Below are 12,529 nucleotides of genomic sequence, written 5' to 3'. Positions count from 1 at the left end.
GGAGAGATTGGAAGAGGTCAGGATGACAGTGACGGAGTGAGTGTGAGTGGTAAAGTGTGACGGTGATGAATTGAGAGTGAGGGTTTTTTTGTGACGTTGATGGAGAGAGTGTTAGGTGGTCAGGATGACAGTGATAAACTGACTGTGTGGATGAAAGGCTGACGGGGATGGAGGGAGTGTGAGCGGGTCAGGGTGTCGGTGATGGAGGGAGGTTGGGTGTGTCAGGGTGACGGTGATGGAGTGAGAGTGTGGAGGTCAGAGTGACGAATATGGTGTGAGTGTGGGAGTTCAGAGTGACGGTGATGGAATGAGTCTCAGGGGGTCAATGTGACGGTGATGGAATGAGAGTGAGAGGGTCAGCGTGACGGGAATGTAGTGAGTGTGATTCGGTCAGGCTGATAGTGATGGAGTGAGTGTGAGGGTTCACGGTGACGGTGATGTAGAGAGTGTGAGGGGGTTTGGGTAACAATTATGGAGTGAGTTCGAAGGGGTCAGCGTGATGGTGATGGAATGAGTGTGAGAGGGTCAATGTGACAGTGATGGTGTGAGACTGAGAGGGTCAGGGTGTCGGGGATGGAGTGAGAGTGAGGCGCTTAGGGTAATGGCGTCGGAGTGAGCGTGAGTGGGTCAGGTTGACGGTGATGGAGTGTGTGTAAGGGAATTGGGCAGGCTGTGATGGAGTGATGTGAGAGGGTCAGGGTGAGGGTGATCGTGTGAGTGAGAGGGTGTCAAGCAGTCTGTGATAGAGTGAGTGTGAGTGGTCAGGTGGACGGCGATGGAGTGAATGTGAGGCAGTCATTGTGATGGTTATGTAGTGAGTGTGAGGGCGTCAGGGTGAGGATGATGGAGTGAGTGTGAGGGGGTCAGGCAGGCTGAGATGGAGTGATGTGAGAGGGTCAGGGTGACAGTGATGGAGTAGGTGAGAGACGGTCTGGGTGAGTGTGGTGGAGTAAGTGTGAGTGGTCAGGGTGACTGATGGAATGAGTGTGAGCCGGTCAGGGTGATGGTGATGGAGAGTGTGGAAGGGATCAGGATGATGGTGACGGAGTGAGTGTGAGGTGGTAAGGGTAACGGTGTTGTCGTGAGTGTGATGGGGTTTGTGTGACGGTGATGGAGAGAGTGAGATGTTCAGGATGATAGTGATGCAGTGTCAGGGTTGATCGTAACTGTGATGGAGTGAGTATGAGGGGGACAGCGAGACCATGATGGAATGAGTGTGAGGGTATCGATGTGACGGTGATGAAGTGAGAGTGAGAGGGTCAGGGTGATGGGGATGTTGTGAGTGTGATTCGGTCAGTGTGATGGTGATGGAGTGAGTGTGAGGGGGTCAGAGAGACAATGATGGAATGAGTGTGAATGGGTCATTGTAACCGTGTTGGAGTGAGAGTGAGAGGGTCAGGGTGACGGGGATGGAGTGAGTGTGAGGGGGTCAGGGTGATAGTGATGCAGTCAGTGTGAGTGGGTCAGGGTGACTGTGATGCAGTAAGTGTGTGGGGTCCGGCTAATAGTGATGCAGTAAGTGTGATTGTGCCAGTGTGATAGTGATACAACATGTGCGAGGGGAGACGCTAGTAATGATGCAGAAAGTGTGAGGGGCTCAGTCTGATATTGACGCAGTAGGTGTGAGTGTGTCCTGCTCGTATTGAAGCTGTAAATGTGAGGGGGTCAGAGTGATAATGATGGGGTAAGTGTGAGGGGGTCAGGGTGAAAGTGACGCAGTAATTGAGAGAGGGTCAGTCTGATAGTGACGCAGTAAGTTTGAGGGGGTCAGTCTATAGTGATGCAGTAAGAGTGAGGGCGTTAGTGTGACAGTGACACAGTAAGGGTGATGGATTCCAGATTACAGTGATGCAGTATGAGGGGGTCAGGGTGACAGTGAGTCTGTAAGTGTGAGGGGGTCAGGGTGATATTGACACAGCAAGTGTGAGGGTTTCAGGCTTGTAGTGACGCAGTAAGTGTGATTATGCCAGGATGACAGTGATGCAGTAGGTGCGAGGGCCTCAGTCTGATATTGACGCAGTAGGTGTGAGTGTGTCCAGCTCGTAGTGAAGGTGAAAGAGTGAGGGGGGGTCACTGTGATTGTGACACAATTAGTGTGAGGGGTGTCAGGGAGATAGTGACACAGATAGTGTTATGGGGACATTTTGATAGTGAAGCAGTAACTCTGAGGTTTCTCTCTGACTGAATCTCTCTCCCTCCTGTCCCTCTCTCTCTGATACACTCTGTCTCCCTGATCCTTCCCTCTCCCTCTGGCCTAGAGACTGGGATTGTTGGTGGTGAGGCTACATGTGGGGGCGTTGGGGTGAGATGTGGGCCGAAGGGAAAATGGGGTAGAGCCTACATTGTGGGAGGGAGACAGCGATGGCAGGAGAGTGAGAGTGAGAGTGATCGGGAAGGGGAAAGGGAAGAGTGGAGGCAGGTTGAGAAACCAGGGTTGGGATGCCTGTGTGAGGGAGGGGGGACAAGGGACAGTGAAAGGGAGATGCTTTGACAAAGAGTGAGTTTGCAGAGAGAGAGAGGGAGAAATGTGGAGAAAGAGTAGGAGAGAGGAAATGGGGAGACCAGGTTGGAGTGGAGGTAGGAAAAGAGGGAGTTAAACACAGCTCCTGAGCTCAGGGCCCGGCGCTCTCTCCTTTGCTGAGGACCAGGACTTGGGGCTGAGTCTGTCTCTCTCCAGCTCAGCTTCTCCAACAAAAAGACACACAACAACATCGGTCACTCTGCTGCTCGGCACGCTTTAATCAACATTTTTATTGTTGACAAATGGGAGTGATGTGTACACTCAGTTGGATGGTGCCTTTTCCCAGTTGCCCCTGTGATGTGAGAAACATTGAAGTGTTTCCCTGTAACCCCCCTGTGGTATAAGGATGGACAACCCAGCGCTACCCTCGGTCTGTTACATAGCCACAGGCTGCTCCATCACTGAAACACTGAACTGAAATGAGAAAATCCCGGATGGATTGATTAATGAGGGAATTTGATTGATGGATGGATTTGGGTGAAGGGATATTTCAGCACATTGTTCAGCTGCTGCCTGAACTTAGTCTGGGTCATGGCATAAATCGCGGTGTTTGTGCAGCAACTGAGGAGCTGGAGCATGAAGCCCAATTCCCGCAGAAAGCGATAGAGAATCACAGGGTATGCACAATCTGCCTCTTCCTTACGACAATATTAGTCATCCTGTTCCATATAGAATACACCATTAACGTTGACCATAACAGGATGAAATTATCCGAGATCGCATACAGTCATATGATGGATTGTTTTCAGTTTCTCATTTCAGTGTCAGACTGAGCGTCCCCATTGGTGTGAGCGTGGAGTCTCCTGCAGGCTCTGCTGGTCATTAAAATGTGTCTGACGGTGAGAACATTGAGCAGCAGAATCAGGAGAAATGGGACACCCGGGGTTCGAGTGTGGTGGAGGAACTCGATTGTGACCCAGACACTGGAGAATACAACAGGGACTGTTACATCACAAAACCAAGGGGTGTTCATCAGCCAGTACCAAGCCGTGAGCATAAAATACCAGGAAATGTTCTTTAAACAGCTCAGCACAGTCACTGCTCCCAGAATCACAGCCGCCGTTTTCTCACTGAAATATTTACTTTTCAGCTTCTGGCAACAAATGGCCATAAATCGATCAAAGATGAGTGACGGTTCAGGTTTTTGCCCGAAACGTCGATTTTACTGCTCCTCGGACGCTACCTGAATTGATGGGCCTTTCCAGCACCACTCATCTAGACTCTGGTTTCCAGCATCTGCAGTCATTGTTTTTACACAGCGCCATGTCTCCACTGTGCCATGACAAGGGGGTGCTGTGGGTGTGAACATCACTGCCAGAGAGAGATGGCGAGGGTATCAGTTTAAATATCAGCACATGGGAAGTGTTTGGGAAATAGACAGGGACCAGGAGATTGAGTGACAATGTCATGGAAGGATATGTTCCCAGGTTGCAGAATGGTGAAATGTAGACACTTTGATAGCATCCTGTGACATGAGCCAGTCTTTCCAGGAAAGATGGGAAAAAGGGAGATTGGTGTGAGGTCAGATGAGCATTTGTTCTGCATCTTTGTAACTGGAAGTGGTTTCAACAGAATCTATGACTCATTGGCCAGATTCTAACGGTAATTTTTTTTTTGGTTTTCCTTGAGTGTGATAGAGGGATTGCCTGCACAAGGCTGAGCTAATTTCCAGGTGCTATCGTATCAAACGCATCTCATTGACTACCCACCCCACCCCATGGTGTCCCTCTCATTCAATACCAGCCCGAATCTCCAACCCATCATGGCTGGCGGTACTCGCCATCGCCCGGGTACCCCTGGATATTCCAACCATGGCAATTACACCACGGTTCGTTGACAGGGCACGGAGGTCCTTGTTGATGTGCTAGTACAGAGGGGGGGCATTATTTTCCCAGAGGGCCACACCACCAGACCGACTGAAGATGGTCTGAGCTCACCATCCAGCTCAGTGCAGTATCTGCGGTCTGAGGAAATGTCCAGCAATGCAGGACAAGCATCAATAACCTTCCCCGCTCTGTCAGTATAAGTGTCACCGTATTCTCTCTTCTCCCTCGCACTCACTGTATATCTATTATAGCATCTCCCCCAAACAAGGCTCATGCTCTACCACTCTCACTGCTGCATGCAGCACGTTCCCCCCTCTCTTCCCTCCACTTTACCAACCCCCGACAGTAATAACATTGCTGGGAATGACTCCCTTGAGACCACTCACCATGACCCCCTCCCCAACTACACTAACACTAACAGCAGGGCCACCCACCCCCACCCTCCCTCCTTTTCACCCATTCCTTGAGAAACAGCCTGGAATAGACAGAAAGGGCCGAGGCGGGTGGTGGAGTGCCCGATATCCGTTCCCTCACCACGGGCACCCCACCCGCCATGTGAGGAGTACGCTGGTAGGAGCCGGAGAGGACAGGGAAGCCTGTGTGGAGATTCTGAAACATCCACGTCCCGATCGACTAAGGAGCAATGTACAGTGAAGGGCAATTCTCACTTTAAACCCACTCGCAGCTCCGTTTCCCAGTGGAACAACTTAGAAGCCGTGGCCCTGACGCCATCTCCCTTTTGTGTCGAGCTGATACAAATGGAATCCCCACGGTCTCGGTGGGCAGGAGGGTGGGCTCACAACACTGTCTCCATCACATCCCAGGAAGGCAGCACTGAGACTCCCTCCTACACCTCCCCCTGTAAACAGCTCAGATACTGAAACTAATCTGTGACAGTTCCTGTTCTGCTCACTTGCCCTGACATCTTCAATAACCTGTGATCATATACACCCAGCGCTCTCTGCTCTTGCACCTCCTTTATAATGGCACAGCCTGTTTTAAAATGGCTTTCATTGTCCTTTCTACCTAAGTGCATCACCTCACACTGCTCTGAACTGACCCCATCTGCGATAAACCTGAACACTACACCAAGGTGTGATTGTCCTGTTAGAGTTCCACACTGTCCTCCATAGACTTCAGAGTTCTTCCAGGTTCGGTGCCATTTACAAACATTGAGATTGTCATAGCATCACAGTCCCCATGAGACAACTGAAATCCTGCCATACTTACGAGTCTGAGCAAGTGAAATACTGATATATTCCCATGAACAGAGTCGAATAATGATATGCTGTCAATGGAGCAACAAAAATCCTGACACATACGAGGCAGAGTAGATTAAATATTGACAAACCATAGAGCAAGAGAAATCCAGATAGACTGCACTTATCTGTATTCATTAGGGTATAATGAGATGAAGTTGAAATTGTGTACGGTACCTATAAGAGTGTGTGAATGCTGTTCTGAACTGTGAGCTTATGAGAGGATGGCAGACACAGAAACAGTATATTGCTACTGAACTGGAGTCGGGTAATAAGCAGTTAAGAGAAAGAGGGTCCCAGAGTTGTGAATTGTTGATGCAAAATGTTACTTTCAGAGTGAAAAAATAACCTGATGGTTTTATTTAAAAATTGGAATTTGGGAGTTCTCTGCCACTCATATTTTAACAGTTTACGAGGCGAATTGAGCATTTCTTCATGTTTCATTTAAGTTACCAGATGAGCTTCACGCCGTGCCCGAACGATTCCAGTGTGTGTATATCTGTGTGTCTGTGTGCGGCAGGACTGGCAGTCTCTCTGGTGCTTACTATGATGCAATTTCACCCTCTTCTGGCCTTCCCACGACACTGCACAGGCATTGGCAGAGGGTCAAAACCAAATGGGATTCATTCAGAGAGGGGGAGGGAGAGGGCAGCTGCTCACAGCACCATTCAAACTGATGTCTTATCCATGTACTGAAATCAATGTCCTTTAAACGTTGTAACTCTCCCTGCTTTCACCACTTCCTCTGGAAGTTCATTCCACACACAAGCCAAATTCTGTCTAAAATATTTACCTCTCGTGACTTTTGTAAATTGTTTTCCTCGCACCTTAAAATATTCCTCAGTTTTGAATCCCCAACTCCAGGGAAAAGACATCAGCCCTTCAGCTTATCTGTACCCCTCACTATTTTATAAACCTTTGTAAAGTTACCCCTTAATATCATACTCTCCACTGAAAAAAAGTCCCAGCCTACCCATCCTCTCCTTATAGCTCACTCCATCCATTCCCAACAACATCCAGGTTAATCTCTTCGGAACCCTCTCCTGCTTAATAATATCAAGGTAAATGAGATCAAAGTGAGTAGTCAAGGTATTATCTAAGGGTAGGGGAGTTCAAAACGAGAGGACATAGGCTTGAGATGAGGGGAAACATTTAAAAATGACCGAAGGGGCAGCTTTTTCACCCAGAGGATGGTGTGTCTATGGAATGAGTGGGCAGGTTGACCAGACTGAACACAATCTTCCAGAAGAGGTCTCACTAATATCCTGTACAACCACAACATGACATCCCAATTCCGATACTCAAAGGTCTGTCCTATGAAGACATGTGTGTTAAACACCTTCTTAACCACACTATCGATAGGAGATGCAAATTTTAAAGAATTATACCTGACAGCCTCGGTCTCTGTTCTACAAAACTGCCAAAGACCCTACTTTTAATTGTATAGATCCTACTCTTGTTTGATTTACTAAATTCCTATACCTCGCATTAATCCAAACTAAACTCCATCTGCCACCCTTCAGCCCAGTGTGTGATGTAAATGCCACCTAACCCTCCCCTTTCAATTTTGAAATGCCCATCCCTCCCCAGGAAGGCTGCACCCTCCGGCTTTGATTTTCACCAGGACCGTGAGCTTGGTTTGCCTTGTGTGGTTAGCGGGAGGAGGGACAGATTGCAGACACAGTCAGTGGTGAGGAGAGCCTGGACAGTAATCAACGGCCTGTATCATTTCATGGTTTTAGGAAGAGTGCAGTCACAAGTTAGAGGTGGCTAAGCGTGATCTGTGTTTTGGAACCAGAAATTAAGCTCTTCCTTCGTCTCTGGTGTTCCGGAATAAATATCCATTTGAGACCCTTCACTGGGCAGAGTGTGTCTGCAGGATTTCTGCCCCTAATATTGCAGACTACAGAAAATAGCAATGAAAGATATTCATAGTTAATTTCGATAGCACAGCACGTCCCCTCAATATCCAACAGTTGAGACAAATATCTTACATTTGTTTAACAATACAATGTGTTTTTTCTAGTTCAGTAATGTTGACAGGATTATAATAAATCCACACTGAGCTGAAAGTGGGCACTAAAATATGACTCAAAATCTGGGTATGGTAGTGTAGTGGGTTGTCTCTCTGCCTCTGCGCCAGAACTTTGGATTTGATTCCAATTCCTGAACTTGTGATCGTGTTCCTATCTCTGGACTAGAAGGCCTGGATTCAAGTCCTGCTTGTTGCAGAGGTATGTCACAGCATGTCAGAATATCTGATGAACAAACACACAGAAGAATAATGTTACAGCTTTATGGGTATTGCCGAGTGATGCCAGTGACCCTACTTCCATGCACAAAGGTCTCGGCGTAAAGCTCACAGATGTATCTCGTGATACATCTGAACAAACTGATTAAAATGGATTTAGAATTGTGACTTGACAGAGAAGGAAGAGGTGTCAGTATTGAATTGCAGAATTTAGGCCCGGGTTGGCTGAAAGTACAGCTATTCATGTTGATTGAAGTCACATTTCGCAGCAGCAAAGGTTTATAAAATCAGAATGGTCATGGATAGGGTGAGTAGTCATGGTTTTTCCCCAGGTTAGGGGCGTCCAAAACTAGAGGGCATTGGTAGAAAGAGAGAGGGGAAAGGTTTTGATGAGGCCTAAAGGGCATCTTTTCACAGAGAGGGTGGTATGCGTATGGAATGAGCTGTCAGAGGAAGTGGTGGAGGCTGGTACATCTACAGCATGTAAAAGACATCTGGGTACTGACAGACCTGCCGAGCTTTTCCAGCAATTTCTGTATTTCTTTAAAAATTGCGTTGAGTTTATCACAGGTATTCTGAATAAATAAAACATTTTATGTTTTAATGACGCAGGGCCATGCAAATAAATTTCAAATCGACCGAGACCATTTTCTGCGAAAGGTTATGGCTCTGTGTATGACAGCATCCATGATGCACCTACATGGAACAGGGAATGTGATGGAGGCATAGATTGGACAATGTACAAGGAGACCTCACATGGTCCAGTTTGGGAGAGGATGACATTACTGTGTGATTCAGCTCAGAGAGGGAGAAAATGTAATCTGCCCGAGAAGGAATGGCCTATTGCACTCTCTCTCCTTCATTGTTCCTCATCACGGCAATGTGTTCGAGCTAAAACAAACTCTAAAGTCATCATTACCACTCTTACTTTTATAGAATCGCAACAGTATTGAAACAGGCCCTTCGGCCCAACAAGTCCATACCAACCTTCCCAACCCATTTCCCTAACTATTGCACGTCACCTCGAAGCCACTGAACACTACAGACAATTTAGCATGACCAATCCACCTAACCTACACAGTTTGTTGTAGGAAACTGGATCACCCATTTGAAGCTCACACAGACAAGGGGAGAATGTGCGAACTCCACACAGACAGTCACCAAAGGCTGGAATCGAACCCAATCCCTGGTGCGATGAGGCAGCAGTGCTAACCACCGTGCTATCCTTTGGTTGCTCGCTGACCAGAATTCACTGGAATCTCCTCACTGCCTAAAGCAAAGGGAATTCAGCGAAATCCAACTCTCCCAGGATGAAATTCCATTGCTAGCAGCTGTCTGAGTACAATACCTTCAGAAGCAGAATAACGTTTTGGACAAAGCTCGAGTGCGAGCGTGAGAGCGTGAGCGTGTGAGAGCGTGAGCGTGAGCGTGAGCGTGAGCGTGAGCGAGCGTGAGCGTGAGCGAGCGTGAGAGAGCGTGAGCGTGAGAGAGCGAGAGCGTGAGAGAGCGAGAGCGAGAGAGAGCGAGAGCGAGAGCGAGAGCGAGAGAGAGCGAGAGCGAGAGCGAGAGAGAGCGAGAGCGAGAGCGAGAGCGAGAGCGAGAGCGTGAGCGTGAGCGTGAGCGAGCGTGAGCGTGAGCGAGCGCGTGAAGAAAGGGACATATTGATTATATATTTTCAATACCCAAACAGTTTGCTATTCATCTTTGCATCATTATTTGAGTAACATTGCTCTGGATAATAAACGTGTTGTTTAAGCAAGTTAAAGAAACTAGTCTGACTTATTCCTAAGACTGACCCTGACCCAGGCTGAGACCAATATCATCGGCCATATCACCAACCTGATTACATTTAACATTTGTGAGCAGTGGAGGAGTGGGACTAGAAAAAGAAATAGAACATAGAACAATACAGCACAGAACAGGCCCTTCGGCCCACGATGTTGTGCCAAACTTCTATCCAAGATTAAGCACCCATCCATGTACCTAACCAAATGCCGCTTAAAGGTCGCCAATGATTCTGACTCTACCACTCCCACGGGCAGCACATTCCATGCCCCCACCACTCTGGGTAAGGAACCCACCCCTGACATCTCCCCTATACCTTCCACCCTTCACCTTAAATTTATGTCCCCTTGTTACACTGTTGTACCCGGGGAAAACGTTTCTGACTGTCTACTCTATCTATTCCTCTGACCATCTTATAAACCTCTATCAAGTCACCCCTCATCCTTCGCCGTTCCAACGAGAACAGGCCGAGAACTCTCAACCTATCCTCGTACGACCTACTCTCCATTCCAGGCAACACCCTGGTAAATCTTCTCTGCACCCTCTCCAAAGCTTCCACATCTTTCCTAAAGTGAGGCGACCAGAACTGCACACAGTACTCCAACTGTGGCCTAACCAAAGTCCTGTACAGCTGCAACATCACTTCACGACTCTTGAATTCAATCCCTCTGCTAATGAACGATAATACTCCATAGGCCCTCTTACAAACTCTATCCACCTGAGTGGCAACCTTCAAAGATCTATGTACATAGACCCCAAGATCCCTCTGTTCCTCCACCTGACCAAGAACCCTACCATTAACCCTGTATTCCGCATTCTTATTTGTTCTTCCAAAATGGACAACCTCACACTTGGCAGGGTTAAACTCCATCTGCCACTCCTCAGCCCAGCTCTGCATCATATCTAAGTCCCTCTGCAGCCGACAACAGCCCTCCTCACTTTACACAACTCCACCTATCTTTGTATCATCTGCAAATTTACTGACCCACCCTTCGACTCCCTCATCAAAGTCATTAATAAAAATTACAAACAGCAGAGGACCCAGAACTGATCCCTGCGGAACTCCACTAGTAACTGGGCTCCATGCTGAATATTTACCATCTACCACCTCTCTGACTTCGACCGGTTAGCCAGTTTTCTATCCAATTGGCCAAATTTCCCTCTATCCCATGCCTCCTGACTTTCCGCATAAGCCTACCATGGGGAACCTTATCAAATGCCTTACTAAAATCCATGTACACTACATCCACTGCTCTACCCTCATCCACATGCTTGGTCACCTCCTCGAAGAATTCAATAAGACTTGTAAGGCAAGACCTACCCTTCACAAATCCGTGCTGGCTGTCCCAAATCAAGCAGTGTCTTTCCAGATACTCGTAAATCCTATCCCTCAGTACCCTTTCCATTACTTTGCCTACCACAGAAGTAAGACTAACTGGCCTGTAATTCCCGGGGTTATCCCTATTCCCTTTTTTGAACAGGGGCACAACATTCGCTACTCTCCAGTCCCCTGGTACCACCCCCGTTGCCAGTGAAGACGAGAAGATCATTGCCAACGGTACTGCAATTTCCTCTCTTGCTTCCCACATAATCCTAGGATATATCCCGTCAGGCCCGGGGGACTTGTCTATCCTCAAGTTGTTCAAAATGTCCAACACATCTTCCTTCCTAACAAATATCTCTTCTAGCTTATCAGTCCGTTTCACACTCTCATCTTCAACAATACGGTCCCTCTCGTTCGTAAATGCTGAAGAGAAGTACTTGTTCAAGACCTCTCCTATCTCTTCCGACTCAATACACAGTCTCCCACCACTGTCCTTGATCGGACCTACCCTCGTTCTCGTCATTCTCAGGTTTCTCACATACGCATAGAATGCCTTGGGGTTATCCTTGATCCTATCCGCCAAGGATTTTTCATGCCCTCTCTTAGCTCTCCTAATCCCTTTCTTCAGGTCCCTTCTGGCTATCCTGTATCCCTCCACTGCTCTGTCTGAACCCTGTTTCCTCAACCTTATGTAAGCCTCCTTCTTCTTCACTAGACATTCAACCTCCCTCGTCAACCAAGGCTCCCTCACACGACCATTTCTTTCCTGCTTGATCGGTACATACATATCAAGGACACGTCGTATCTGCTCCTTGAAAAAGTTCCACATTTCCACCACATCCTTCCCTTACAGCCTATGCTCCCAACGTATGCTCCTCAAATCCTGTCTTACAGCATCGTAATTTCCCTTCCCCCAATTGTAAAAACTTGCTTGTTGTGCGCACCTATCTCTCTCCATAACCAAGGTGAAAGTCACAGAATTATGGTCACCATCACCAAAATGTTCACCCACTAACAAGCCCACCACTTGTCCCGGTTCATTACCGAGTACCGAATCCAATATGGCCTCCCCTCTGGTTGGACAATCAACATACTGCGTTAGAAAAGCTTCCTGGACACACTGCACAAACACCGCCCCATCCAATCTACTTGATCTAAAGAGCTTCCAATCAATATTTGGGAATTTGAAGTCGCCCATGACTACGACCCTGTGGCTTCTGCACCTTTCCAAAATCTGTTTCCCAATCTGTTTCTCCACATCTCTGCTGCTATTGGGGGGCCTATAATAAACACCCAACAAGGTGACTGCACCTTTCCTATTTCTGAAATCAGCCCATACTACCTCCAGAGGCAGATCCCCCTCAAACTTCCTTTCTGCAGCCGTTATACCATTACTAATTAGCAATGCCACCCCCCTCCTTTTTTACCACCCTCCCTAATCGTACTGAAACATATGTAACCAGGAACCTCCAACAGCCATTCCTGTCCCTCATCTATCCATGTTTCCGTGATGGCCACAACATCGTAGTCCCAGGTACCGATCCACGCCTTAAGTTCACCCAC

This window comes from Chiloscyllium punctatum, chromosome 46 (genome assembly GCF_047496795.1).
Source record: "Chiloscyllium punctatum isolate Juve2018m chromosome 46, sChiPun1.3, whole genome shotgun sequence".
Lineage (NCBI taxonomy): Eukaryota > Metazoa > Chordata > Chondrichthyes > Orectolobiformes > Hemiscylliidae > Chiloscyllium > Chiloscyllium punctatum.
This window is presented reverse-complemented; position numbering follows the sequence as displayed.